This window comes from Podarcis erhardii (assembly GCF_964252035.2).
Source record: "Podarcis erhardii genome assembly, chromosome: 4".
Taxonomy (NCBI): Eukaryota; Metazoa; Chordata; class Lepidosauria; order Squamata; family Lacertidae; genus Podarcis; species Podarcis erhardii.
Window position 1 is genome coordinate 48,648,097 of NC_138508.1, and position 26,118 is coordinate 48,674,214.

A 26,118-nucleotide genomic window follows, 5' to 3' on the forward strand; every position below is an offset into this window, starting at 1 on the left:
AGTACTGTGATTAGTTTAAAAACTATGAGTTTTTAAAACATGGCAAGATCAAAAACCATGGCTTGAAATTTGAATTTTTTTCAACCATTCACAGCTTAAATTAACCACAGATTGTCTGGTGCAGATAGAACAATAAACAATAAGGTAAGTCAAGCGGAGGATGGCCACACCTGGAAAGGAGAGCACTGCTTCCTGAGACCTACTATTTCAGGGCTGGGGACCCTGTGGCCCTCCAGCTGTTGTTGGGCTCCAAATGCCATCAACCCCAATAAGCATGGCTAATGTTCAGGGATAATTGGAACTGTAGAACTGTAGTTTAACATCTGGGGGGAGGGTGTCAGAAATTCCACACTCCTAAGATAATTGCTGAAACTGAAAACTGAACCGGCTCAGTATTCTGCACGTAAAAGATGTGCTCTCTGAGTGAGCTTTGTTCCAAACACACACACAGAGAGACACCCTTTGACTCCACTTATTAATGCATTTAAATAACTTGGCACTTGCATTTGACCGATGTCCTGTGTGAATGATGGTAACAGCGGATACTTACAAAGGGTTAGAAGTGCATTGTATAGCCCAGCTGAGGATGTCACATCACAGTATGTGTCATAAGGAAAGCATACTATGTGAAAAAGGCCTTTGCCACTTCAATGGCAGGCTGAGCGATCAAACACTGTGCATTTAATTATTAGCTAAATGCAAGGCTGAGGATTTCAAATTAAACAAAAGAAGCCATAGGAAGTGTGAGAAGTTGTGACCCTGAAAGTCACTTCTTAGCTCTGTATTCAAAAAGTGGCCTGCTCATAACTTTCTAAACGGCAAAATTATGTTTACATACAAATTGCAGCTTAATTAGTAGAATAGCTGTACACTTCATTTAGTGCCAAAGGAGCAAAGGGTATGGTTAGTAATACAGATTGGAAATTGACAATAAAGCCTCCTAGTTGTGTAGGACAACCAATGCATATGAATATCACTCTCATATTCTTAGATATTAATTTGTCCATGAAAGACAAGGATGAATATATTTTTAAGAAAGGTTATTATATTCATACCAACACACCTTTACAGGGTAAAAAGGATTCAACGTATTTTATTATAATTATTTATTATTACATAGCATCATCATTATGTATAGCTGCATCCTTCTAGATGCAAAATATGTCTTTCTGCATATTAAAGGTTATTTCAACTTCACACTGAGCACCTCTTCTTTCTCCCAAAAAAGACTGCCAACACCACACCAAGACATAACACATGTACACTGCTACTGATTTAAAACAACACACATCTGCTACAAGGACCTTATAATCTAAATTCAAATAGAAGATAATTGAGAGAAGAGAGAAAAGGAAGAAGGACAAAGTAACTGGACACATTAAGCTGTTTCCTCTGGAAGTTTGTCATTGTATACCAGTGAGTCTCTAAGGCCACATGACTGCCTTTTTGCTGCTACAGGCTAACAAGACTACTCTTCTGGAATTAACAAATATAGCCATTCATGCATATGTTTTATTCAGCATCAATCCAATTCATATAATCCTGACAAAATGCTGCTTAAAAGCTTTTTAGCATTGGCAGTGTAACTATTTTTAGATCCATTAAACATGATTCAAATTACAACAAAGGAGATTCCAACTAAACATGAGGAAGAACTTTCTGATAGTAAGAGCTATTCGACAGTGGAACGGACTCCCTTGGAAGGCAGTGGACTCTTCTTCCTTGGAGGTTTTCAAAGAGAGGTTGGCTGGCCATCTGTCTGAGGTCCCTTCCAACGCTACAGTTCTATGGTTCTGTGAAAGTGCAGGCATGTTGATCATGCCATTTCCACGCTTGTGAATAGCGCATTATAATCACAATGTTAACATTTGAGCATTGTTCTTTCTCTTCACATCGTATTGCCTGTACCAGGCAAAGATATCACAATTCATAATGCTTCTGATGTTGTAGACTGAAATTACAATGGGACGTCAAGGGAATTAGCTCAGCTTGAAGGAAAAGAAATGAAATCCCACCCCCATCCCCTTTCCTTTTTGTGGATAACATGAAGAGGAGAGTCACAGTTTACATCTTAGTGGTTTCAGTAAATTAGAAAAGTCAAACATAACAAGAAGCAATGCAAAATAAAAATCAGCATGCAGAATTTGGCTTCATTGTTACTTAACAGTTATGTCACTGAGAGACCATTTCAAGTCTGTGGCTGCCGAAATCGCAGCCCAACTGATGCACAAGCCATGCATAATGTATTACATAACACTATATATTAAGTCAGCTCTAGAGTGTTAATATGTCATGAAAGTTAATTCAGATATCATACATTATGCAAAAGAGAAAGAGATGTGAAAATAGACCTCCCCCTCCACTGCTATTTTGAAGAGGTGTCAAGCAAGCTATTTCAATGTCTTCCCTTAGGGTCTGACCTAGTAGGATGCAGAAACACTAGTCCAATGCTCTTTGGAATAAAGAAACCTTGCTCAGATCTTGACATTCATACACAGCAAAAGAAGAGCTAAACAATGGCCAAGATCAGAGCACACACTGCCCAGCAAATACGGCTTTAACATAGTTTTAATACCATAATGAAGTTCTTTCTTTTTTTTTTTTTTAAATAATTTTTATTAATTTTCATAAAACAGAAAACACAAAATTAAACAAACAAACAAATAATACATGACTTCCCCATGCCTCCCCTTCCCTGCACCCCTGTGTCCAAAATTTTTAGCAATCCTTCATTCCTTTTCAAAATTTGATTTCCTTCATGATTTTCTTAACTTAAATATTTCCAACTATAATTCTCTAATTCTTAACCCTTGACATTTTATCAGTCCGAAATTTTGCAACAGTTCTTAAGATATGATTTAAATTTTTTCCAGTCCTCTTCCACCGTCTCCTTCCTCTGATCACGGATTCTGCCGGTCATCTCTGCCAGTCCCATAAATTCAGTCACCTTCGTCTGCCATTCTTCCAGAGTAGGTAGTTCTTGCATCTTCCAATACTTTGCTAGGAGTATTCTTGCTGCTGTAGTTGCATACATAAAAAAGATCTTATCTTTTTTTGGTACCAATTGGCCGACCATGCCCAAGAGAAAAGCCTCCGGTTTTTTTACAAATGTCCACTTAAGGACTTTCTTAATTTCATTATAGATCATTTCCCAGTAGGCTTTAACCTTTGGGCAGGTCCACCAAAGATGATAAAAAGTTCCTTCACATTCATTACATTTCCAGCATTTGTTACTGGGCAAATGATATATCTTTGCGAGCTTGACTGGAGTCATGTACCATCTATAGATCATTTTCATTATGTTTTCTTTCAAGGCACTACATGCCGTAAATTTAAGTCCTGTGGTCCATAACTGTTCCCAGTCAGCAAACATAATATCATGACCTAAGTCTTGTGCCCATTTAATCATTGCTGATTTAACTGTTTCATCCTGTGTATTCCATTTCAGCAACAAGTTATACATTTTAGACAAATTCTTAGTATTGGTCTCTAACAGTTCTGTTTCCAATTTCGACCTCTCTTTCTGAAATCCTAGTTTCTTGTCCTGCTTAAAAGTTTCATTTATCTGATAGTAATGTAACCAGTCTCGAACTTTGGATTTTAATTTCTCAAAGCTCTGTAATTTAACTTTTTCACCATCATATTCTATAATTTCACTGTATTTTGGCCAATTAGAGTCCATGTTAAGTTTTTTTACCGCTCTAGCTTCCATTGGTGACAACCATCTGGGTGTTTTATTTTCCAACAAATCCTTATATCGATTCCAAACATTATATAAAGCTTTCCTGACAATATGATTTTTAAAACCTTTGTATATCTTTGCCTTGTCATACCATAGATATGCATGCCAGCCAAAATTGTTATCATACCCTTCCAAGTCTAAAATATCTGTGTCTTCAAGAAGTAGCCATTGCTTCAACCAGCAAAAAGCTGCTGCTTCATAATAAAGTCTTAAGTCCGGCAGCGCAAAACCCCCCCTTTCTTTTGCATCAGTTAAAATCTTAAATTTTATTCTGGGTTTTTTGCCCTGCCAGACAAATTTAGATATATCTTTCTGCCACTTCTTGAAACAATCCATCTTGTCTATAATTTGCAATGTCTGGAACAGAAACAACAATCTCGGCAATACATTCATCTTAATAACAGCAATTCGGCCTAACAAGGATAATCTCAATCTAGACCATGTGTCAAGATCTTTCTTCACTTCTAACCAACATTTCTCATAATTGTCTTTAAACAGGTTCATATTTTTGGATGTTAAATTCACCCCCAGATATTTCACCTTTTTTGTTATCTCCAAACCAGTTTCCCTTTGAAAGCTATCTTTTTCCCCCATCGTTAGATTTTTTTCCAGTACCTTTGTCTTTTGCTTATTTAGTTTAAAACCAGCCACTTGACCAAATATTTCAATTAATTCTAAAACTCTTTTTGTACTGACTTCTGGCTGTTGTAATGTCAAAACTAGGTCGTCTGCAAATGCTCTTAACTTATATTGTTTAGCTCCGAGGTGTATTCCTTCAACCAGCTGATCCCTTCTAATCATATTCAACAACACCTCCAGGACCGATATGAATAATAGAGGGGATATTGGGCAACCCTGTCGTGTCCCTTTTTCTATTGAGATTTCATCCATAACAACACCATTCACAATTAATTTAGCTTTTTGCTCTGAATATATTGCACCTATACCGTTTTCAAAACTTTGGCCTACCCCCATCCCATGGAGATTCTTCCTCATAAAACTCCAAGAAATATTGTCAAAGGCTTTCTCCGCGTCCACAAAAATCAATACTGCTTTTCTATTTAAATCAGTCTCCAATAGTTCCAAAATGTCTATAATATTCCTTACATTCTCTGACATATGTCTCCCTGGGAGAAAGCCTGTTTGGTCTTTCTGAATCTCCTCTACCAACACTTTTTTAAATCTTTTTGCTAAAATGTCTGCAAAAATTTTATAATCCACATTTAAGAGTGATATAGGGCGGTAGTTCTTAACTTGATGTTTCTCAGTTTCTGTCTTCGGTATAAGTGAAATGAATGCTTCTTTCCACGATTCGGGAGCCTTTTTCCCCTCCAAGATTTGGTTACACACTTCTTTCAATGGTTGTATTAACCATTCCTTCATTGCTTTATAGTATCTCTCCGTCAGTCCATCTGGCCCTGGTGATTTTCCCAATTGCATATTCTGGATGGCACCCTCAATTTCCTGGTTCATGATTTTTTCATTTAAAGTCCTTTTATTTTTTTCCGAGATCTTTGATAATCCATATTTTTTAATAAATTCTTCTATCTCTTGCTCGTCTTTCGGCCCTTGTGCGTATAATTTCTTGAAGAAACTTTGGAAACAATTACTGATTTCATTTGGTTTATTTACAAATTTCCCCTCTACTTCAAGGGACGTCACAGTATTCAACTTTTGCCTCTTTTTCAATTGCCATGACAGCAATTTCCCACATTTGTCTGCTGATTCAAAAGTTTTTTGCCTCATTTGTTTTATTTTCCATTCTATTTCTTGGTTCATCAGTTCCATGTATTGGGTCTGGTAATATTTTATTTCTCTTAAAATCTCCTGGGATTTTGGTTTTGACCTCAGTTTCTTCTCTCCTTCTTTCATCTGATTCCAGATTTTTTCTTTCTTCTCATTTTGTTGTTTCCTTTTTATCGAATTTTGTTGAATTAGAAAACCACGCATGACAGCCTTACTTGCGTCCCATATTATTCTTCTTTCCAGATCTGTTCTAAGGTTTATTTCAAAGTAATCTTTCAGAGTTTTTTGGGCCTTTTTTAAAATTTCTTCATCTCTAAAAAGGGTGTCATTCATTCTCCATCTGAAAGTTCCAGCTGTTGTCAATTTCATTTCCATCTTTACTGCATTATGATCAGAGCAGGTTTTTGGGCAGATTTCTGTATTTTTAACCCTTGGTGCCAGATTGCTAGAGATCCATATTTGGTCAATCCTGGTCCATGTCATTTTAGCTTCAGAGAAGAAGGTCCCCTCCCTTTCCAGAGGGTTCCTTGTTCTCCAAATGTCAATCAAGTCCATTGTGTCAGTCAGTTCAAAAAAGGTCTTTGGTAGTCTCCCATCCTTAGAGATTACTTGTCTTTGAGCTTTGTCCATATTTGTGGAGACGACTCCATTCATATCGCCCATCATTATTATTTTATGGTCCATAAAGTCCGTTAATGTCTCATGCAACTTCTTGAAAAATTCAGCCTTCCCCTCATTAGGTGCATAAATTCCTACAATCAAATTTTTTTCTCCTTGTATTTGAATTTCCACTGCCAGAAACCTTCCTTGTTCATCTTTAAAAATCATTTTTGGTTCCCATTTTTCCTTAACATAGATCACGACTCCTCTTTTCTTAACTTTATCTGAGGAAATAAATTCCAGTCCTAATCTTTTATTTATCAAGAGTTTTCTATGTATTCTGGCAATGTGAGTTTCTTGCAGACATATTATGTCCAGTTGCTCTTTCTTTAATATATGAAAGACTTGGGTCCTTTTTCGGGGATGGTTCAGGCCGTTGCAGTTCCAACTCAGGAGTTGCAGAGACATTTTTGTTACTGGGTGTCTTTTCCCCCAACCGCTCCAAGTTCTTGTTCCTGATCAGTCGGTGCTGGGTTCAGTCCAAATGATAAATTTGCAATATCTGGTATTTCTCCCTCAGTCACAGTTCCTTTTTGAAAATCCTCGAAGTTTCTCTCCAAAAAGTGTTCCTTGTCTTGAATTGTTTTTATTTTGATTTTCTTCCCTTTGAAGTTAAAGGACAACCCTTGTGGGAACTCCCATCTGAATGGAGTATTGTTTTTTTTCAGCAAATCCACTAAATCTTTAAATTGAGTCCTCACCTCCAAAAAATATTTAGGGATATCTTTATAAATCTGTATTTGAGAATTCTTGATAATCAATGCCTTCTGGAAATGTAGGTTCAATATTTTATCTCTTTCTTCCTTGGATCTTAAGGTGATTAGGCAATCCCTTGGTTTCTTGCCTTGCTTTCTGCCAATCCGGAAGGCTGTAGTTATTACGAATTCATCTTCTTCTCCTTCTAGTTCATCAGTCCAAAATTCCTGAAATTTATCTGTGAGAAATTCCCCAAGGTTGCCCTCTTCCTCCTCTGGTACCAATCTCAATTTCAGATTTTTGCCTTTCCTCTCCAGTTCCATAAGAGCTAAGGTTGCATCATGTTCATGTACCTTCTTTGCAATAGGTACATATTTTCCCTTGACTTCCTCGGCAGTAATTTTAGCAGATTCAGCTATTTTCCTTGTTTCGGTACTTTCTTGTATCAAACGATTTATAGACTCTGTGTTAGACGATATAGTCGTTGTGTTCAAGTCGAGTCTTGTTGTTAATTCTGTCAACTTCTTGGAGTTTTCTGTAGATTGCTTAGTGAGTACTTCCAAAGATTGATTTATTTTGAGCAGTGCCTGTGTCATAGAATCCATTGATGCTGTTGTTACTCTCTCTTGTCCAGCTGCTGCTCCTGATATAGAGGTTCTTTTCTGAGCCTGCTTTTGAGCTTGCTTTGTTTTACTTCTTGTTGATATTTCATCAAGTGGCGTGCTCATAACTCAAGGTCGTTCTCACAGGAAAGTTACAAGTGGAAAATCCCAGTTCTTTACTTCAATGCTGCAGCCTCTCTTTTAGTCCTCTAGAGGGGGAAATTGTATCCAAGCCGGAATAACAAAGAAACAGTGAAGCAAGTAGCCATACAATGTCCCAAAGCAAATAAAATTCAACCCAAAGTCTTACTTTGTTGCAATTTAAAAATCTGGATCTACTAAGTAAGGTCCCGTTATTATGTTCCAGATATACTCTTACTTTGTATCCACAGTCCTCTCTTTTTGACAGTTCGTTTCAAGCGCTCTCCGTTCAGGCAGCCTGATCAAAGGTATCGACAGCGGAGAGTTTCCGTTCGCAATTTACTTCTTCTAGCGGTTTAAATTGAGCCAATTTTTCCTTCCCCCCTACTCCCGCTTCGTGGGGGGAAGGTCCTTTCAATGTCGGGGTTTAGCAAAGTTCAAACAAGACGTTCCTTTTAAATACAGCAAGTTTTTTTCATTGCTGCGTTAATCGTGCAGTTCCGGGAGGCTGACTTCCTTAATTTTTGCCTTTCCCGTTTTCGGCCAAATCTTCTTAAAAATAGTCCGTTTTTAATATTTTGTAATTCCTACTCACAGGTTTGTTGCCAATCGGTAATTTCAGGAAGGAATCGGCGCTCTCCGTCAATGGCGACGCGGCTTCACTCCACGAGCTGGGTTGCGATCCTCAGCACCGCACTCACACCCGATGCCGCTCCGGAGCCTTTAAAAAGACTCCTTTGCGATACCGGGGGGTGCAAAGGTGCCCACCGAATCTCCTTGTCCACAGGCTTCTGCGCCTGTGATTTTAGGGGTCCCCCGCTCGCCGTAGCGGGTCAGACCCGAACTCGTGAAGCAGTCCTGCCTCGGAGCTCGAGGCAAAGACCGCCATTAAGACGCTGGCGCCGACCGGAAGTATAATGAAGTTCTTTCAAACACCAGACCAAATGGTAGTCAGCAGGCCTACATTAGGCGAGTGAAACTGAGATCTCAGGCAGTTGATTTTGGGTGCCATGTTATTGTTACTGCCAGGGTGGGGTGTTTGTGGGCTTTTCATTTTCAGATACCTAAAAAACTTGACTCACCCTGGGTGCTAAACACCTTGACTCTCTCTGTCTCTCTCTCACTCTCTCTCTCTCTGTGTAGAGGGATGCCATTTGTTGTTTTGTCTTGGACAGCAAAGCCAAAATTTCTTGGGCTAGCCCTGCATTTAAACAGTGCCACTTCAGAATGCAGGTTGGGATTTAGACAATGTCTCACTAACAACAACAACCCAACATATGGTAAGCTAACATACCAGGGAGGAAGCTGTTTATTTGTTTGTTTCATAATATTTATAGACCACTTGATCGTAAAACAAGACCTCAAAGCTAGCCTTTAAGTCTTCTCACTGACACCTAGTTTCTTATGTGTTATAAGAAATTAAATATTTTTGCTGCAATGTTGAAATACCTACGGTGAGCTTGCACCCGTTGTCTGGAGTGGTAACATCTAGCCATAGATTTTCCACCTCGGTTGCTGTTGCTTGTGGGAAGAAGTAGGCCACAGGGAAATGGGTTTTTGAAGACATATGTTGAACCTTGCCTTTCTGGACATGAGGCAGCCTGTTGCCATCCTCCATACAAAGTAACTGGCTAACCCACAGCAAAAACTATGCAGAAGATAAGCTGGGAAGACATTTCACCAGTAAAAGTTAATTACTTCATTCCATAACTAACTATACACTGATCAATGCCAAATTTATGTTTTATACTTTCTGTGGTAAGTCTTGGCTCACTGTAAAACATGTGGTTTAGAATGTAATACATCTTTCATTCTTGCTGCCATGGCCCAAAACAAAGCAGAGCTTAATTCATCTCCATTACAGCCCTACTAGACCCAATGATCTCACAACATGAAATGCCATTTGGCTGTATAGGTACAAGCATTTGCTTAGCCCTAAAACACAATGCCAAAAATAAAAATAAAATTGGTATATCTGATTTTGTATCAGTGACAAGGATCAGGCTTACAAGAGAGATGTATTTGAACAAGTGCACCTCAGTGCTTATCAGAATCCTAATGAAGGTTTCTGCCTTTTTAAAAAAAAATAAAAGCTCTTGACTTCCATTGCCTTGACTACTGCACGAATGGCAAGACACAGACAAATCATTATGAAGAAGCAACAGAGCAGAACTTACCAGCAGAGAAAGGGAAGCTATAATTAATCTCATTCGTCTGATAGGCAGGTCACTTTTATTATCCTCCACATATTATATATCAAGCCCACATCTGTCCTCACTGGCTAAAGTGGCAGTAAAGATGTAAACCTTCCAAAATCTGCAATCTTAAAACTGGCAGAGCCAACCTCTGTGTTTCCTTCCTGTGTTTTTCTGCACATTGAAAATGCACAGTACCCTCTCCCCAATATGGCATTTTCCTTATATGGCAAGCTTGAGGATAAATTGTTGAATTTTTTTTGGAAACATGCTATCTGCATAGTTGTTTTTTAGATGTCCAAATCTCCACATCTCTCCAAATCATGCCAGAGGGACCTTGTTTGCTTCACGGTGATTCAGAAAGACCAAACTTTGGTTTAGAAAAGCCACAAAGCTTTCCAAATCAGCCCAGACCAATTCAGAATTTGTCAAAATCTGATGCACACCCCCAGCAAATCATATATAGAGTGAGGCGAAAGAATGAATTAAGTAAACAAGAAACATTGCTGATTACTGGGTGATCTGAGAAAATGACTCACAATTCAGAGTCTAGCTTTGCAATGAGAAATGGAGAAGTATTGTAGGATTTTGTTCCAAGGATCAAATTTCTTTCACCCCAAGCCATCGCCCTGGCAGGGAGCTTTGTTTTGGCATGGGAGAAAAGCTGGCATCTCTCCTTCACCTCTAGTTCAAGTCCTCTGATTGAGTGCTTGCACCACACAGCTGCTTAAATCAGATTCTTACCAGCTATGCGGATTAGTCCAATTAAAGCAGCTTGAGCCACACAATTTATAGTCAGAGGCTGACATTTATCAAGGTGCTCCACTTTTTACACACACACACACACACACACACACACCCTCAATGTTTACTGGTGCTCTCCAGTTCAATGGAAGTTGACAGAGAAGGTGCTCTGATAGTCTAGAATAGCCTCGTTGCACCTATTAATTACTGTGTAAGCCTTGACAGCAAGGACTACTGGGTTGTTGCCCATATCCACATTCATTTGCAAGTCACCAATATTCCTCTCTTCCACATGAAACAGGCAGCATGCTAACATGAAATGCACACATGCTATGTAACAGGAAAAAACTGAACTGGATATGATCGCTATGTAATTAATCTCTGCCTGAGTTCTCTATTGTCAGCTTTACAATCAGTCTGGTATTTGTGCCAGGTGACATAGGGGTTGGAAAGAAAAGCAGTTATTCAAACAAGCGAGGGGAACAGGCAGGGAGAGGTGTGGATTTAGAATTCACATTGATAGAATTGATAGGATTCAGTATACATTTCATTCAGTATATTTCATTCAGATGTTAGATGCAGATTGTACAAGATCATGGGAAAGTAATAAGTGTATCCTGCATCCATCCTGAAATCTGTAGTGTCTCCATAAACTTTTCTTTTTCTCCAGCTATAACCTTCTACATTCTGGGAAGCACTAATCCAGTTTGTGTAGCTCATGTTGCCATTGTCGATCACTGACGTTACAAAGTCAGGGCTGACTGCTGCCAGCCACATCTCTATCCTCAAGAAGTGGTCTCCATCTGCAAATATGATGCATCTGGAAAAAGACATTTCTGAAAACAGCTGTCAATTAGACACCTGGGTGCTGAATTCCAACCATAGAACTGTAGAGTTGGAATGAACCCCAGGAATCACAGCTAGACAATCCCTGACAGGTGGCCACCCAACCTGGATAAGAATGACCCATCTGGGAACCTCAAGTGAAGAAGCTTAGGGTCTCTATTTTTGAGTGGTGTTCAGTTGCATGCTGATAACTTCTGTTTGGGCAATTAAAGTTGATTGGGAATTCTTCTGCAAGTAACCCACATCCCCAAAAGATTAGATAAGGAAAATGACATTGTCTAACTCCTTGCCCCTGCTTTATCCTTGAGGGCTGAAAAAGTCCATCAGTCCCAGGTACCTCTGTGTTTTTCACAAGCCCCAATGAGTCCTTCACTGCCATTGTGTTCACCTTGCCTGGATGCAGCTTCAGTTTTTTCTTCATCCACTTGACCACAGCTGCCATGTACAAGTTCCTAGCAAAGGTTGCTGCTCCCACATAGGTTAAGAATATATCTATATCTATATCATCTATATAGATATAGATATACAGTGGTACCTCGGGTTACATACACTTCAGGTTACATACGCTTCAGGCTACAGACTCTGCTAACCCAGAAATAGTGCTTCAGGTTAAGAACTTTGCTTCAGGATGAGAACAGGAATCGTGCTCCGGCAACGCAGTGGCAGCAGGAGGCCCCATCAGGTTAAGTACGGACCTCCGTAACGAATTAAGTACTTAAACTGAGGTACCACTGTATAGATATATATATATAGAGAGAGAGAGAGAGAGCGCTATAGTCATTCTATAGTCATTCTACATTACTAGCGAGACTTTACCTGCAGCCTCTAGATAATCTGTCCCCCATCTCTGAAGACCAGCACAGAAAAGCTGAAGGGGGAGCTGAATAGTCTCATAGTATGACTTTCTGTATTAATTCTAACAAAGAATTCTTCATTCTGGTTCAACTCTATTTCAAAAAACCAATTGTCATCACAAAAGAGGTAGGACAGCAGGTTTTTGGGTTTGTTTCAGTACGCCCTATAAGTGACTTCTATGAAACTATCTTAGTAAACTGTTTATAGTCAGTGGGGAGTTGCTCCTTTGATTACGCAAACAGTGTCATATGAGACACATGTGTTGGAGCATGCAGTGCTGAGTCCAGCTGAAACCAACATACTTGGAATATATTGGAGACCTTTGGATCAGCTATCTAGTACTTTTTGCATTTTTAGCTCCTGAATGGCAAAGCAAAAGGATTTCACCAGAACTTTAACTACCAGACACTGATTCAGCCTGTGAGTTTCCCCAACCTTTGACCACCAAGGGAACTATAGGCCAAATAGCTAGATCAGCAAAGGAGCTTAGACGGAGCGGTACAGAATAGATTGTGTAATAAGGCCAAACTCCAGAACTGATACCAGGTCAGATGCTTCTACAACTGACTACATTGCCTCTTCCACACCATGACCATTCATAGTCCATCCCCCCCCCCCCGAAGTTTCATGAACTCCAGGCTGGTAGAGGCTGGACCAACAGTAAGCATCTTATTCACACAGAAAGCCAAATATAAACAGAAAACAATTTATAAATCAAATTTACTGTTACAATATAAAGAAATGTTTGCTTTTAATCTGATGTTAAAATTGTATTAAGTTTGTTTGTCTTCATTTTAGTAAGCCACTTTGGGGGCCATTCTGTTTGAAAAGTGGTTTATGTTTTTAAAAAGTAAATACACAGACTTTGCAAAGCTGAAGTGACATGCAAGTGCTGTTCAGTAACCTCCATGTGGGACCATAACATTCTCTGTCCAGCGCTAGTGCCCTCTTTGAAATAAATGAAAGCTAATTTGTTAGTAACAGTCCTGTGGCAGCTGCAAAACAAATAAACTTCAGTCTTGGTAGACCACATAACATAATTAGCACCAAACAAGCTTCAGCCATCCATTTTGCTGAAGGATGAAGGATTTTGTGGGAACAAGCTTTTAAAGTTTCAAATCAAAATGGGTGGTGTTGGGGACTTGCCAGTGATTTCCAGTAGTAAATGTGCTTTTGCAAATGACTAATCATACAAAGATGACCCAATACTCTTTGCCATCTTTGGAAGTGGCAAGTACATTAATTCTCTGATTAATGCTCCTTAAGAATGCCCACTTTTAATTTCGTCTAAACTGTAATGCTTTTGCTTTGTCTTTTGCAGGGGAATGTAAAACAAGTATATTTTATAGCCAGTATGTGACTGTTATGTGACATGAAATTGTTAGTCCAAATTTAAGATTCCTCAATTCAAATTTTAGAAATTCAAAAATTAGAGTTTAACGTATTGCATTGCATGGACCCACTTCTTCATTTTTTCTTTGGCAATCACTTGCAGCCAAGTAAGAATATTTTCCATGACTACGGTCTTAATGGTGTGTCCGTAAATGACCGTGGAGGCCAATTCTGAATCCACATGTCCTTCCACGGTGGGGACATAGGTTTCTGGGTGGGAGTTGATCAGGGTGAGGATTTGCCAAACGTGCCTCCCTTTTATCTTGTTTCTCCCTTTCATCCTGAGTTTGTGATTCTTCAATATCCAAGAAGCCTTTGGTAGAGGCTATTCTCCAATTGGAGAGCTTGCAGGTCAAGGTTTCCAAATTATCCATGCTTATACTGCTTTTTTAAATAAAGATTTTCGAATGTCTTTAAACCTCTTTTGTTGTTCACCGGCAATTCTCTTTCCATTCTTAAGTTGGAAATAGAGTAGTTGCTTTGAAAGATGATAATCAGGCATCTGAACAACACGACCGGTCCAGCAAAGTTGATATGAAGAATCATTGCTTTGACATTGGTGATCTTTGCTTCTTCCAGTACACTGACATTAGTTCGCCTGTCTTCCCAAATGATATGTAATTTTTTTGGGAGACACCGTTGATGGAATCTTTCAAGGTGATGGAGGTGGACATGCTGCTTACAAAAGGTGGAACAGATGCTCTGGAATGAAAAGGATTTTGTACTGCTAGCTTCAAATATACAAACCAAGCATAGGCAGAGACAGTTTGAATTCTTCTATAAGCATCAATTCCGTGGCCCACATCAGATCAGCTAGGAGGGACAGCCCAACACCTCGGGAGATTTTGCCTTCAGCTTACTCAATCCATTTCTGTGTGTTTCTCTATCAGTGCCAAACATGTTCCTTTTGTTCTCTGCACATAAATCTAGCTTGCATCATTCTAGCTGAAGGCTGATGTGGGAAAGGTGTGCCACATTCTCCAAACTTCCGATAGTTTCCCCTACATTCAGAACATTGAGGAGATATATTTTTACAGCCAGATCTCATAAAGAGTTGTTTACTAGCCATTAAAGAATATCAACTCTACATTATCTTGCCTGACAAATGGTATCAGTGTCCAACCTTTAAACTTTAAAACTGCCAAATAAAAAAGGAATTTTAAAAAATATCCATTTTGAGCTGAAACTGACTGTGTCTACCATCAACATTTAACTAAGATTGACAATACTAAGTCTTGACAGTGGCTCCGAGCCTTTCTTAACTCACCTCCGCTAAGTCCAAAGCCTTCTGATTTTGTGCATGGCACAACCTTTACAGAATTTACAATGGGGGCAAATTACTTTTACTCTGGGATAAAGTACTTCCCAGCAGTGCCAGAAATAGCCAACAGTTCCTACAGATTCTAATTAATCATTTCTAATGACGGATTGTAAGTAGATTTGTGGTTCCCTCAAACTCAGTGTTGCATCAGCCAAAGGCAAAACATAATGGGCACAGCCTACAGAAAAATAAACATGCTTACTTACTGTTGAAATCAGAGTGAGATAAGTTCTTAAATGTGTGCTTGTTCCATTTTTAGCAGAAATTAAATAGACTTTGTACTTTTACTGTAGTCTGTGTATTTGATCCTTCGTGGTAAATATGTATCCAATAAATGTGTATTCAGTCTATTGTCTCTATATGCTTTGTAATAAAGATGTCTGGTAGGCTTGGGGTTCTCTGTTTCATGCCTGTTCACCTTGAATCAGTAATTCCTTGCAGTCATAGAGCTTCCAGTTCCCTTCAATGGAGAAGGACGTTTTGAGGGCATCAAGCCAATGCTATGAACCATAACAATCCAGTAGGCCCTGTGAAACTGTGAAACACTGGGAATTGTGAGAAACCCAGTGACAGAACTGCCATTTCATTGGTTAAAACTAAACTGGTCAACATGGTCTATTGAAGTTGAATATTGTTTCACAAAAAGTAAAGAAGATGTGCGTCTCATTTTCACGGGGAGATTTTTTAGGTTTTTGTCAAAAAAATTCAAAGCCCTCTGTGTTCAGACATCTGACTTCATCGCCTCTAAAGCACCGTAGATGCACAGCCCTTCCTCACGCCTCCCTTTCTCTCTCCCATTGCACACTGGCAAAGATGTTAATATGAGGAGAAGCTCTAATTCAAAGTTTGAAGAAATGCAGTACAAATCCTAACCTTTTTCTTTTTCTTGCATTTGTGCCAACAGGTTGTTGAAAAGTTTTTCTTTCTTTTTTCTTTTGCTGTAGGCAGGGTTCTCAAGCTGCCCTTGATTTTGGGCTACCAGCCATAAACAGACAAAAGAAACCAGCAATGCATAGCAGTAAACATCATAGCTACACCATTAAGAACAGAATTATCAAATAATAGCATAGTTTATGACTGAAAACCAGAAATAATCTGAGTTTAATTAGTGTTTTTGCTAGACCTACGAATTCAGGTACTTGACTGGGGCCTATTATTATTAATTTTATAAAGACATTTCTTTTATTATTCTCAGCAGACCATCTTTCAGTTCCATGATGTCTTTACACATGGCTTTCAAAAGAAATTATTCAATCTGCCATTCAACACAGCTTGTCAATGGAAGAAATGCATTTTTTTAAAAAAAAATGCTTGAAATCACTTGATTAAACAACAATAACACACACACACACACACACACACCTTATAGCTTTCTGATTCATATGCTCCTTTGTTGTAATTTTTTAGCTTGCGTCAGGCAACATAATTAGAGAGATGGACAAGCTTCCAGGCTCAACTCAGACTGGGTCCCACCATTCACAGAAAAAGTGGAGACCACTTAAGGAAAAAAAACACCTGAAGAGTTTAACACTTGCTTGTAATTGATGCTCCCTTGTGAGGCCCTCAAACCTCCTCACTTGCTGGCTGTACAGAAGGTAGAGCATGAGAATCTTAATCTCAGGGTCATGGGCCCCAGGTTGGGCTAAAGATTCCTGCATCAGGGAAGGGGGTTGGATTGCATGATCTTCATGTTCCCTTCCAACTCTACAATTCTATGATTCTATTTCCACAGCTGCTGAGGCCTCAGTGGACTGGACGTAGGGAGAAATAGACCTCTTTTGCACTACTTTAGTTTTCTCCATCTTCATCGTTTTGCTCTCTTTCATTCTCTCTAGGTAATTCCCCCTCTATCCATGCATTTGGTACTGTCATGTATGCCCATAGAACTCTTACAGGGGGGCAGACCTTGGCCCAGTCAGAATCCTCCCCTGCTTACAAACATATGGATGGAACCACATGCAGGTGTGGAGGCTGGAGCTACAAGCCCTCACTGCATCTACCTCTGAATGTGCAATGAATGTGCAATGAATGTGCAATGATGGTTGTGTTTACCCCTATATTCAGTTACTTGAAGCTGGAAGTATGGACTTTCTGCTTTGAAAAATATTCTCTTTGAGTTAGGTCATGCCATGTGCATGAAAGTTCTGTCTGTGGTGTATGGTCTGTGGTGGCTGTTTCACCTGTGCAAGTTATCATTTCATGATGCAGGCATCAGATGACGCATCTATATATGTGAATGCATCCTTACCCTAGAGTAGCTGTAATCCCTTTGAAAGTACCATCTTTAGTGAGACTCACCCTGAAGTAAGCAGACTAGACCTCCAATCAATAATGTTTTTCTAAGAGCTTAAATATTGTTTTATTTTGAAATATTTGGAACTTGTTTTGTTGTAAGCTGCATTGAGCATATTTATATGGGAAAGCAGCATACAAATTTTTAATAATAATAACAATAATAAGGCTTGAATAGGGCTACAGCCTCTCTCAAACTGTGTAAAAACAACAGCTGTTCAGTCTATATTTGTGCCTCACATTTATTTTTCCAGCTACTTTTTAACAGGGAGGAAATATGCTGGCAATATTTGCATGTGAAGTTAATGTTCTAGTCTAGCTATATATGTTTTATACAAAAATCATTATGGAAAGTAATGTTATTCACTAATAAATCATGTCCTCAGTTGGCATCGTTAGCACAGCTACGTGTTGACCATTCATCTTTTATCACTCTGACACAGAAATTAGTAATAAAGCTTTAAAAATTATAACAAGGGTACACTAGGGATGTACTTCAAAGAAAGCAGCACCAAATGTCTAAGAGCATTTGTGATGCAAAGTAAGATTGCTCTGGTAATATCTGAAATTCTCTGCTGCATCCGAAGCCATTGATGAAACTGTAATGTGGGTAACAGAGAAATAGGGATGCCATTAAGGTTCTAAATAGATGCTCTTGGTAATTGCCCTTCTCTGCCACTGTGGACAATTTTAGATATGTTCAATGCTATTAAAAAGAAATGCAATAACCGTCCTGCAATCTGTGGGTAGGCTATTGTCCTTGTTACACTGAAAGTACAGTGGTTTGTTCAACTGAGTCATTCCCAAAGTTTAGACTTCACTGGTAGCTGGTCACCAGGACTGACTGAGGACATTTTGCCACTAGAGGCAAAATAAAAAGTACTCCTTTCTGCCTCTTTTGCTGCGCTGTCCCCTCCTTCTTTGCTTCATGCCTGCCACCCATGCACCCACCACCCATGGTCACTAGGTGCATGCACACAGCAGCAGTTGCTCAGTGGAGAGAGAGGTTGTGAAGGTCAACAAGCACAGGGCGTGTTCCACAGAGCAGAGGTCAAATTTACCATGCCTCCCAACTCTCAGGAACCTGCCACCCTGAGGCAACTGCCTCACCTTGTCTCATAGGTGGGCTGGCCCTGCTGGTCACCCAACACTCTCTGCTTCCTTACTGCCACTAAATAGGCCTAGTAGGAACAGAAGAAAGGTTTCTCATCCTAAAACAAACTTTCTCTTATGCAGTTGTCTCTAAATGATTACACCAAGTTGACTCTTGGTTGGCGCTACTAAACTGGTGAATTAAACTGGTGTTTTAAACTGGTGATACAGCATGAAATATCACCATTTACAGAATCAGGGTCAAAACTGCAGTTCAGGGCCAGCAATGGCTCCTTTACAGAAGTTAAAATAGGAAGTAAAGACCACGATGTGCTGTTGTCCAAGCAGAAGAATGGAAACATAAAACCAACATAAGCAAGAAGCTGAGTTAACCTTCAGTATATTTCAATAGCCATGCTTCTTTAAAAAAAAAAAAGGTAGGAAAGATAAGACATGCATGCTTGAGGCTGAAGAAAAGACTGTTTGTACCTAGCACATTGGAGGAATTGTTCAAGAACAGTTCAGCCATGTCAAAATATGACCCTGTAAAGCTGCCAAGGGTCACACAGTCCTCTAATCATCTGCTGAGTTAGTGCTAGACATAGAGGTTGAAGCCACTGGTGAGTTGCTTTAACTTAATGCACCTTGCTGTTTTACAAGACTTTGCAGAAAGTTTTATCCTCCCAGCTCAAGAAGAAGGAAGCTGTCCAGTGGGAGTTAGATAAGCGTTTTTCCATGGGCTCAATCAGACATTTGATAACTCCACCAGAGTCAGCACAAATCTGATGCATTGTGGCACCCTCAAAGCACGTGCTATGTGATATATTTTGGTCTGCTGTTCTCATGTAGAATGGATACCCACATATACGCATGTGCTAAAATATCTGGATTTCTTTGTATCTTTGGTCTGAAAACAATAATCTAAAATCCATACACAAAAAGGCATCTCCAGTAAACACAAACTATATAAAGATAATGTAGTCTGATACAATATTTCATGGAAATGTGACGTTGAAATGTTGGGACTTGTTTCTCAGTAAATAAATGTATTAGAGAGATTTAGCTGTAAATTTGTCACTAGTTCTTTCACTGAACATATCTTGGCTGTGAGTCCTGAACGACTGGCTCCCTGCCTTGCAGGACTTTTTCCACCTGGCCTGGGAGGGTGGGGCCTCATTGATTCCAGCTCCAAAAGCTGAGGCTGCTGAACACTCTTGGCTGGGACATTGTTGAAGGGGGTTATTGTGGTTATCTATATTATTTTTTATATTTTAGATCTTATTATGATTTATGTGGAAATTGTTCAATTTGGTTGTTCACTTTTTGATGTTTTATTTATTGCTTGACTACTTTTGTTATGGGGATGCGGGTGGCTATATGGGTTAAACCAGGGGTCTGCAACCCGCGGCTCCGGAGCCGTATGTGGCTCTTTTACACCTTTGCCGTGGCTCCGGGGCGGATACTAGCGAGGGGAGGAGGCGCATTGTGCGCCCCGACACTCCCCACTGTGGCGGGCGCTGTACTGGCTGTGACGTCGCATGGGGCCGGTGCGTGTGTTAGTCACGCACCGTCCCGACGTCACCTTCCCGCCCGCCCACCCGCTACATTGTAAGGGGCATGTACGCTGGTCACTGCATTGAAAGGGGGCATGTACGCTGGTCACTGTTTTGAAGGGGAGTGAAGAACACACACACAAAACAAGGTAACTTGTTAATTTAACGTTTATTTCTATGAGGAGGAGTAATTCTGAGGGGTCAAACAAAGAAATAATAAAGTGACAAAAAAGTTATTTTTATAATGACGAGTTTTGCGGCTCCCAGTTTTTTTTTCTTCGGAAACGGGTCCAAGTGGCTCTTTTTGTCTTAAAGGTTGCAGACCCCTGGGTTAAACCATAGAGCCTAGGACTTGCCAATCAGAAGGTCGGAGGTTCAAATCCCTGTGACAGGGTGAGCTCCCGTTGCTGGGTCCCTGCTCCTGCCAACCTAGCAGTTCGAAAGCACGTCAAGTGCAAGTAGATAAATAGGTGCCGCTCCGGCGGGAAGGTAAATGGTGTTTCCATGCGCTGCTCTGGTTCGCCAGAAGCGGCTTAGTCATGCTGGCCACATGACCCAGAAGCTGTACGTCGGCTCCCTCGGCCAGTAAAGTGAGATAAGATCCACAACACACGACTGGATCTAATGGTCAGGGGTCCCTTTACCTATACCTTTACTTTTGTTATGTTATGTTTGTAATTATGTATCCCCCCATGGAAAGGTGGCATATAAATAAAATGTACATGTGTAGGCTTAAGATCATATAATTGTTTCTCTGTTGTAAAAATGACTACTAGCCACAATGGCTATGTTCTACTTTCACTGTTGAAGGCATTCCAGCTCTGCATACCAGTTGCTGAGAATCACAAGAAGGGAGAGTACTATTGTTCTCAGGTCCTGCTTTTGAACTTCCTATAAGCTCCTGGTCTAGATGAGCCTTTGGTCTGATCCAGGAAAGCTCTCATGTTCTTAAAAAAAGTAAAAAAGGACAACGTTTCTCCCGCTGTCCCATTTGTTGGCAGTAGCTTGTAGCTTTAAGACCAAACTGAACCAATGATGGCCAACTAAATATCTGAAACACAATCATATCAACTCATATCTAATCTTGCTATTGATTTAAAAAGCAAGCAATTTAAAGTGAACCATAATAGTACAGCTTAGGCATAAGGGAGATGCTGTTTGTGAAAACTTTGGGCAGAAACAAAAAAGGACACACACATTTTAAGGTTGCTTCCCCCCTCTATTTTTTAGGGTAAAATCATGAAAGAAGGCAAATGCGTTCACCCATTCAGGAGAACTAGGAAACATTGTCCTTATTTTGAGTTGTCTTTGTGACGTCATCCTGTAGCCAGGCATGATTTGCTGTACAGCATTGTAACACCACCACAATCACTGTGACACTCCCAGAAAGAGTAAAGAATGGTGCAGCAGCTGATCGGGTAGAAAAACTGGCAGGGAACAAGGAGAGCACAGATGGGCTTCAAACAATATTTCAATAACCCTAAAAGGCCTTTATCACCCCCTAAATGAGCAAAGATGAATTTACTTGTTCTTGAGGTTTTTCTGTGGGGGTTTTTTTTTGTTTTTTTTTTGTTTTTTTTTTTGCTGTTGCAACCTGGACCCTATGCCCAATTTTGAGATGCACCCACTGCTTTTTTTCTGGGGGGACGCAGGCATGCACATACCCCTAAACATTTTTTTAATCTACGTTTGGCATCATTGAGGGGCAATATTTCAATATAAGTAGGAAAATGAGAGTACCCCTAAACATTTTTTTAAGAGGTGGATGCACCTCTGAAAGTCCTCTAAGAGTCCAAAATGTAAAAACAAAGGGAGAAATGCAGACAACTTAGCCAATTCCAGATGTAATCCCCTGTTTCTTATATGGGAACATTGCCTGGACAGGCCATGATTTAGATCAGAATTCATCCTGGTCCCAAGATACAATTAACAAATGTTTATGCAGCAGGAAAGGATTTCAGAATCACATCTCCTAGGACAATAATTATACAGGTGCATCCTGAGAAGCAAACTACAGAAAAAGAAAGCATGAAGGCATTGATTAAATACTTGATGGGATTCAAGTCCTCCCTTTCAAACCATTCCAGTTGTTTGCCAGGCCTGTTGGTGTTAATGCATAGTGCTGACAAGGAGTGACTTTCAAATATCTTCTCAATGTCTTCATGCTTTCTCAATAATTTTATAATTTAGCCAACACTTTGTTAATTAAACAATGGGAATCTACATCCAATAATATTTTGAAAGCATAGTGTGCTCAAGAACTGTTACTTAGGCATTCTGGATACTCTCAAAACTATTGAACAACTATTATTTAAATTTTAAAAATAAGTAAAATTTTTGGCAAGAAGGAGTTTTCTCTTAAAAGGGAACCACAGTTGTAAGTATTTCTATTCATGCATTGCATAAATGGGAAGCTTATTTATTAATTCAAAAGGCAGACTTTTGAATTAACATTATGCAAGATTTTTTTAAAAAACCCACATTCTCCAGTTTCCTTACCTTATCACCCCTACCCTTAATAGTATGAACAAAAGATTAAAATAAGAAATGAATGATATTGGAGATGTAATATATAGTATAATAAAATATTGGATCTGAAATTTGTAGCTCAAGATGCTTCTGCATTTTTTAAGAATACTGTATATGAACAATAACTGGAAATCTATTAACTATCACTTAGAAGGTGTGTTCTGGATTTTACCTCAACATGTATGGGCTAAAACTGTGGGTGGGACAGTAGCCCACATGCAAGTCCCACCTGCAATGTCACAGTATGCATCAGCCTGCCTGCTTACTCCCCAACCCTCCCTGTGCTGAGTGCAGAAGGTTTTCAGGAGGGGTTTACTTACATTTCCTTGAACATGGGTAGAACACTTTGCAGAATCAGGGAACCTTCTTTATCACATAGAGTTACATTTGTGTGTTTGGGTAGATACCTATATTCTGCTACCAAAGTTGAACTGCTAGGTAAAGCTACCTAATTTGACCTCTATTGATATTTTAAACTAGCACACCAACTAAAGTTAATCAGCACCTTTCTCTCTGTTCCTACCTAACAAAGAACCTGTCTGTTTTGTGAAAGGATAGAGGGAGACCAACAGATGGTTTTTGTAATTTCCAAAGATGGGAATTGGCCAAAGGCCTTGGTGCGGCCCAATATTAAATCGCACCTTAAGACTCTTCAGAATTCATAAAAAGCCAGACTATTCTGTCCCACCCACTTCTTTGTTTACTTTTGTAGCCTGATGAAGAGCTCTGGAGAACTCAAAAGCCTGCATACATTTACTATATGTGCTGTAGATTTTGTTTCCTGAATTTGCTTTCATTATGTTCTTTTTGTTCCTGTCCACGTTTATGCTGTTTCTTTACAGAAAACATTTAGGTGGGAGGTAGGGAAATGTATTCCCCCCCCCCCAAATAAGACAAGTTTAAAAGGAAAAAGGGAAAGAGAAGTGACACAAGTCCCTCTTGTTTGTATTATCTGTTTATCTGACCTCCTTCTGTTGGAATCTGAGAAAACCACCTACCAAAATGGATGCTATTTTAAACTACCCATCTTCTCTGACAAGATTCCCCTCCCCTTTAGGAACTGTTCATTGCTGCTCTGAAGGAAAATAAGAACTTCACACAATTATTCTTCATGACTCTCTTGAGTGTGCTTATGGCAATAAGCCCAGCCTGTTTTTATACAGAAAAGATATTCCAAGCTACTTTAAGCTCTCACATTTAACCCCTTGAAAAGCTACTGTATCTATTTCGGCACTACAGCACTGTGGGGTTTGTTTGTTTTTTCCATATACAGACATAGCAAGATGTTAGCAAATCAACAGGTGGTACTAAGGCAATAGGGCAAAATGTTTAAAAGTGATAACAAGCTCAGCTAAGCAGGTCATAGACCCACACAATATATTGTAATGATATATATTTAATACAGCCTACTCCTTTTTCATAAAGATGTTTGGGGTCACTCAACCCAGGCCAGCCTGAGACCAAATGTTGCCCCAGCTGAGAAGCATTTTTGGTGGCTCTCTGAGCAAACAGGGGACTTGCTGGCAAAGCAGCATTACCAAAGCAGTACTGAGGGTCAGTCCAAGGTCAGAGCACAAGCAAGCAGAGTCCAAAGCAAAGGCTCTGGTGAGAAGCAAAATCACAACAGTTCAAAGTCAGGGACCAAGCTATCTGAGCTCAAAAGGGTCAGGCAAGAGACAAGGTTACAGCAGTCCACAGCCAGATTTGGCATAGACAGGCAACCCAGTAGCAGGCAGGACACAGAGCTGGTTTAGCAGCTCTTCCAGCTCAGCACTGGGAGTTTTAAGCTGGTGCTGCTGGAACCACACCACAGCCGCAGCTGACTCCTATTAACTCCCCTTTCCCAGAGGTCTCCTTAAGAGGCGGGTCTTATTTCCAAGGAGACTGTTGCTCCTGAAGAGCCATTGCCTGTATCCATGCACTTGCTCAGAATCAGGTTTCCATCCAGTGTTTATGGCATCTCCTACTTTCCTTTGGGCTTGGAACTCATTTGGCCTCAATGTGTTGAGGCTGAACTCACCCTGGGTGTGGGTGGCCCCTCCTCAGCCTCACTGCAGGATACCAGCTCCTTGCCCCCAGAGGGAGCCTGGCCCAGGGCTTGGCCAAGGACCTCTTCTGAGGGGAACATCCCCAGCTGGGACATGGCACCCTCCTTTAATAAGGATTCCTCCATCTGAGACATGACACATACATCATTCTTCCGCTTTTAAAATATCATATAGTAATCTAAGTTCTCTAAGTCCTGATCCTACTGTAGCCAAAAACAGCACCACACAAACATACATAAGAAAGAGATACAATCAGGCTCAGGCAAAATGTCAAGGTTTACAGTACTAAAAAAAATATTGAGGTAGGGAGCTCAATAGCCATGGCATGCTGTGACTCACAGTTGGGCAGGTGAGGGGATCTGGAAATCTGGAGGGAAGGGTCAGTGGAATGGGATCTGCATTCTGCTCTCTACACTACAACATTGTTTGCAGATCCTATGTCTTTAAAACTTTAATTCACGATTTGCATGCATGATTTACCGCAGTCAGATAAGACAATAACTTTGAATGCATGAACCTGACTTTTCCCTAAGGCATATGCCTTACTTTTAAGAAGCATGCATAATTCACCATATGTTAAACATAAATAATTTCACTGTTTAATATTTGGCTTCATACAAATAAATCAGAACAACAAATAAAATTCTTCCTCTGGAATGTATGTGTTCATGAGGACTAGAACATAAGGATATGTGCAGAAAATGTGCTCTTTGAGGCACCTAATGCCTTTGAGTTAGAGGAAATTACCACACACTGTGTTAAATAACACCTTTTATCAACATGTAAATAACTTTTCTTGGTAAGCAATCATGAAAGGTTCTTCAAGAGAAAATTAATATATCTGATTTGTTTATATCTTCATCTAATTTAGAGCAAGAGGAATTGGCACTGAAAAGAGATATGAAATGTGTCACTAATATTTACCACGCTATGTACTTGAGTGTATATATAAATGCTTATAGTTACATGCTCAGTATCTGTGATGAGCTAAATCAGATAAGCTATTTAATATACAATTCTATACGGTATGTTGCAAGCAATCCCAGTCATCTCCCTTTTTCTGTCAGCTGTAGCTTTGGTGGGAAATTAAAAGTTAATTTTGTCTTTGTCCTTTTGTCTTTCTCCTTATCAGTATTGCCTCCAAGGCATGCTAAAGTATGCTGAAAGTGACCTTCAGTTTACTAATATCATCCTGACACAAGTGATTTAGTCTCCATTCCTCTAATGTTCAGCGTTAAACAGAAGAAACACTCACTCACCAACAGCCCGTTGATTTCATTGTGTTCACAAGTACACCCTCGCCTCTAAACACACAAGGGATCTGTACCTATTTTAAGAACAACACAACAGACTGTGTGATATTTAGCCTATATTTGTGCATGAGTATTAACTCATTGTAACAGTAGTAGTAGTAGTGGTGGTGGTGGTATTAGTATTATATCTTGTATTAATTTATTTCTCATAAATCTCAAAGCAATTTGCAACCAAATGAGAAAAATACATAAAATGAGAAAAATACATAAAAACAGGTTTTAAAGCAGTAGAAATGAAATATTGTCACATTTTTCATAAGCACAAAGGCACACACATTGCTCTGTTGTGATTTAAGTAGTTGTCTGCCTTTTGCCGAATGGTTCCTAGCAAATGTGGATATCCCATAATTC

At 39.7% G+C, this 26,118-nt stretch overlaps 1 long non-coding RNA gene across 1 annotated transcript in view; it reads right to left on the bottom strand.

Moving 5' to 3' along the window:
* The window catches only part of LOC309340039, a 32,595-nt gene extending 6,819 nt beyond the window's left edge, over nucleotides 1–25,776 (bottom strand). Inside the window, exon 1 of the long non-coding RNA XR_014155749.1 lies at nucleotides 25,714–25,776. This is a non-coding gene — a long non-coding RNA (uncharacterized lncRNA). The remainder of the gene's footprint in view (nucleotides 1–25,713) is intronic.
* Nucleotides 25,777–26,118: the final 342 nt, after the last annotated feature.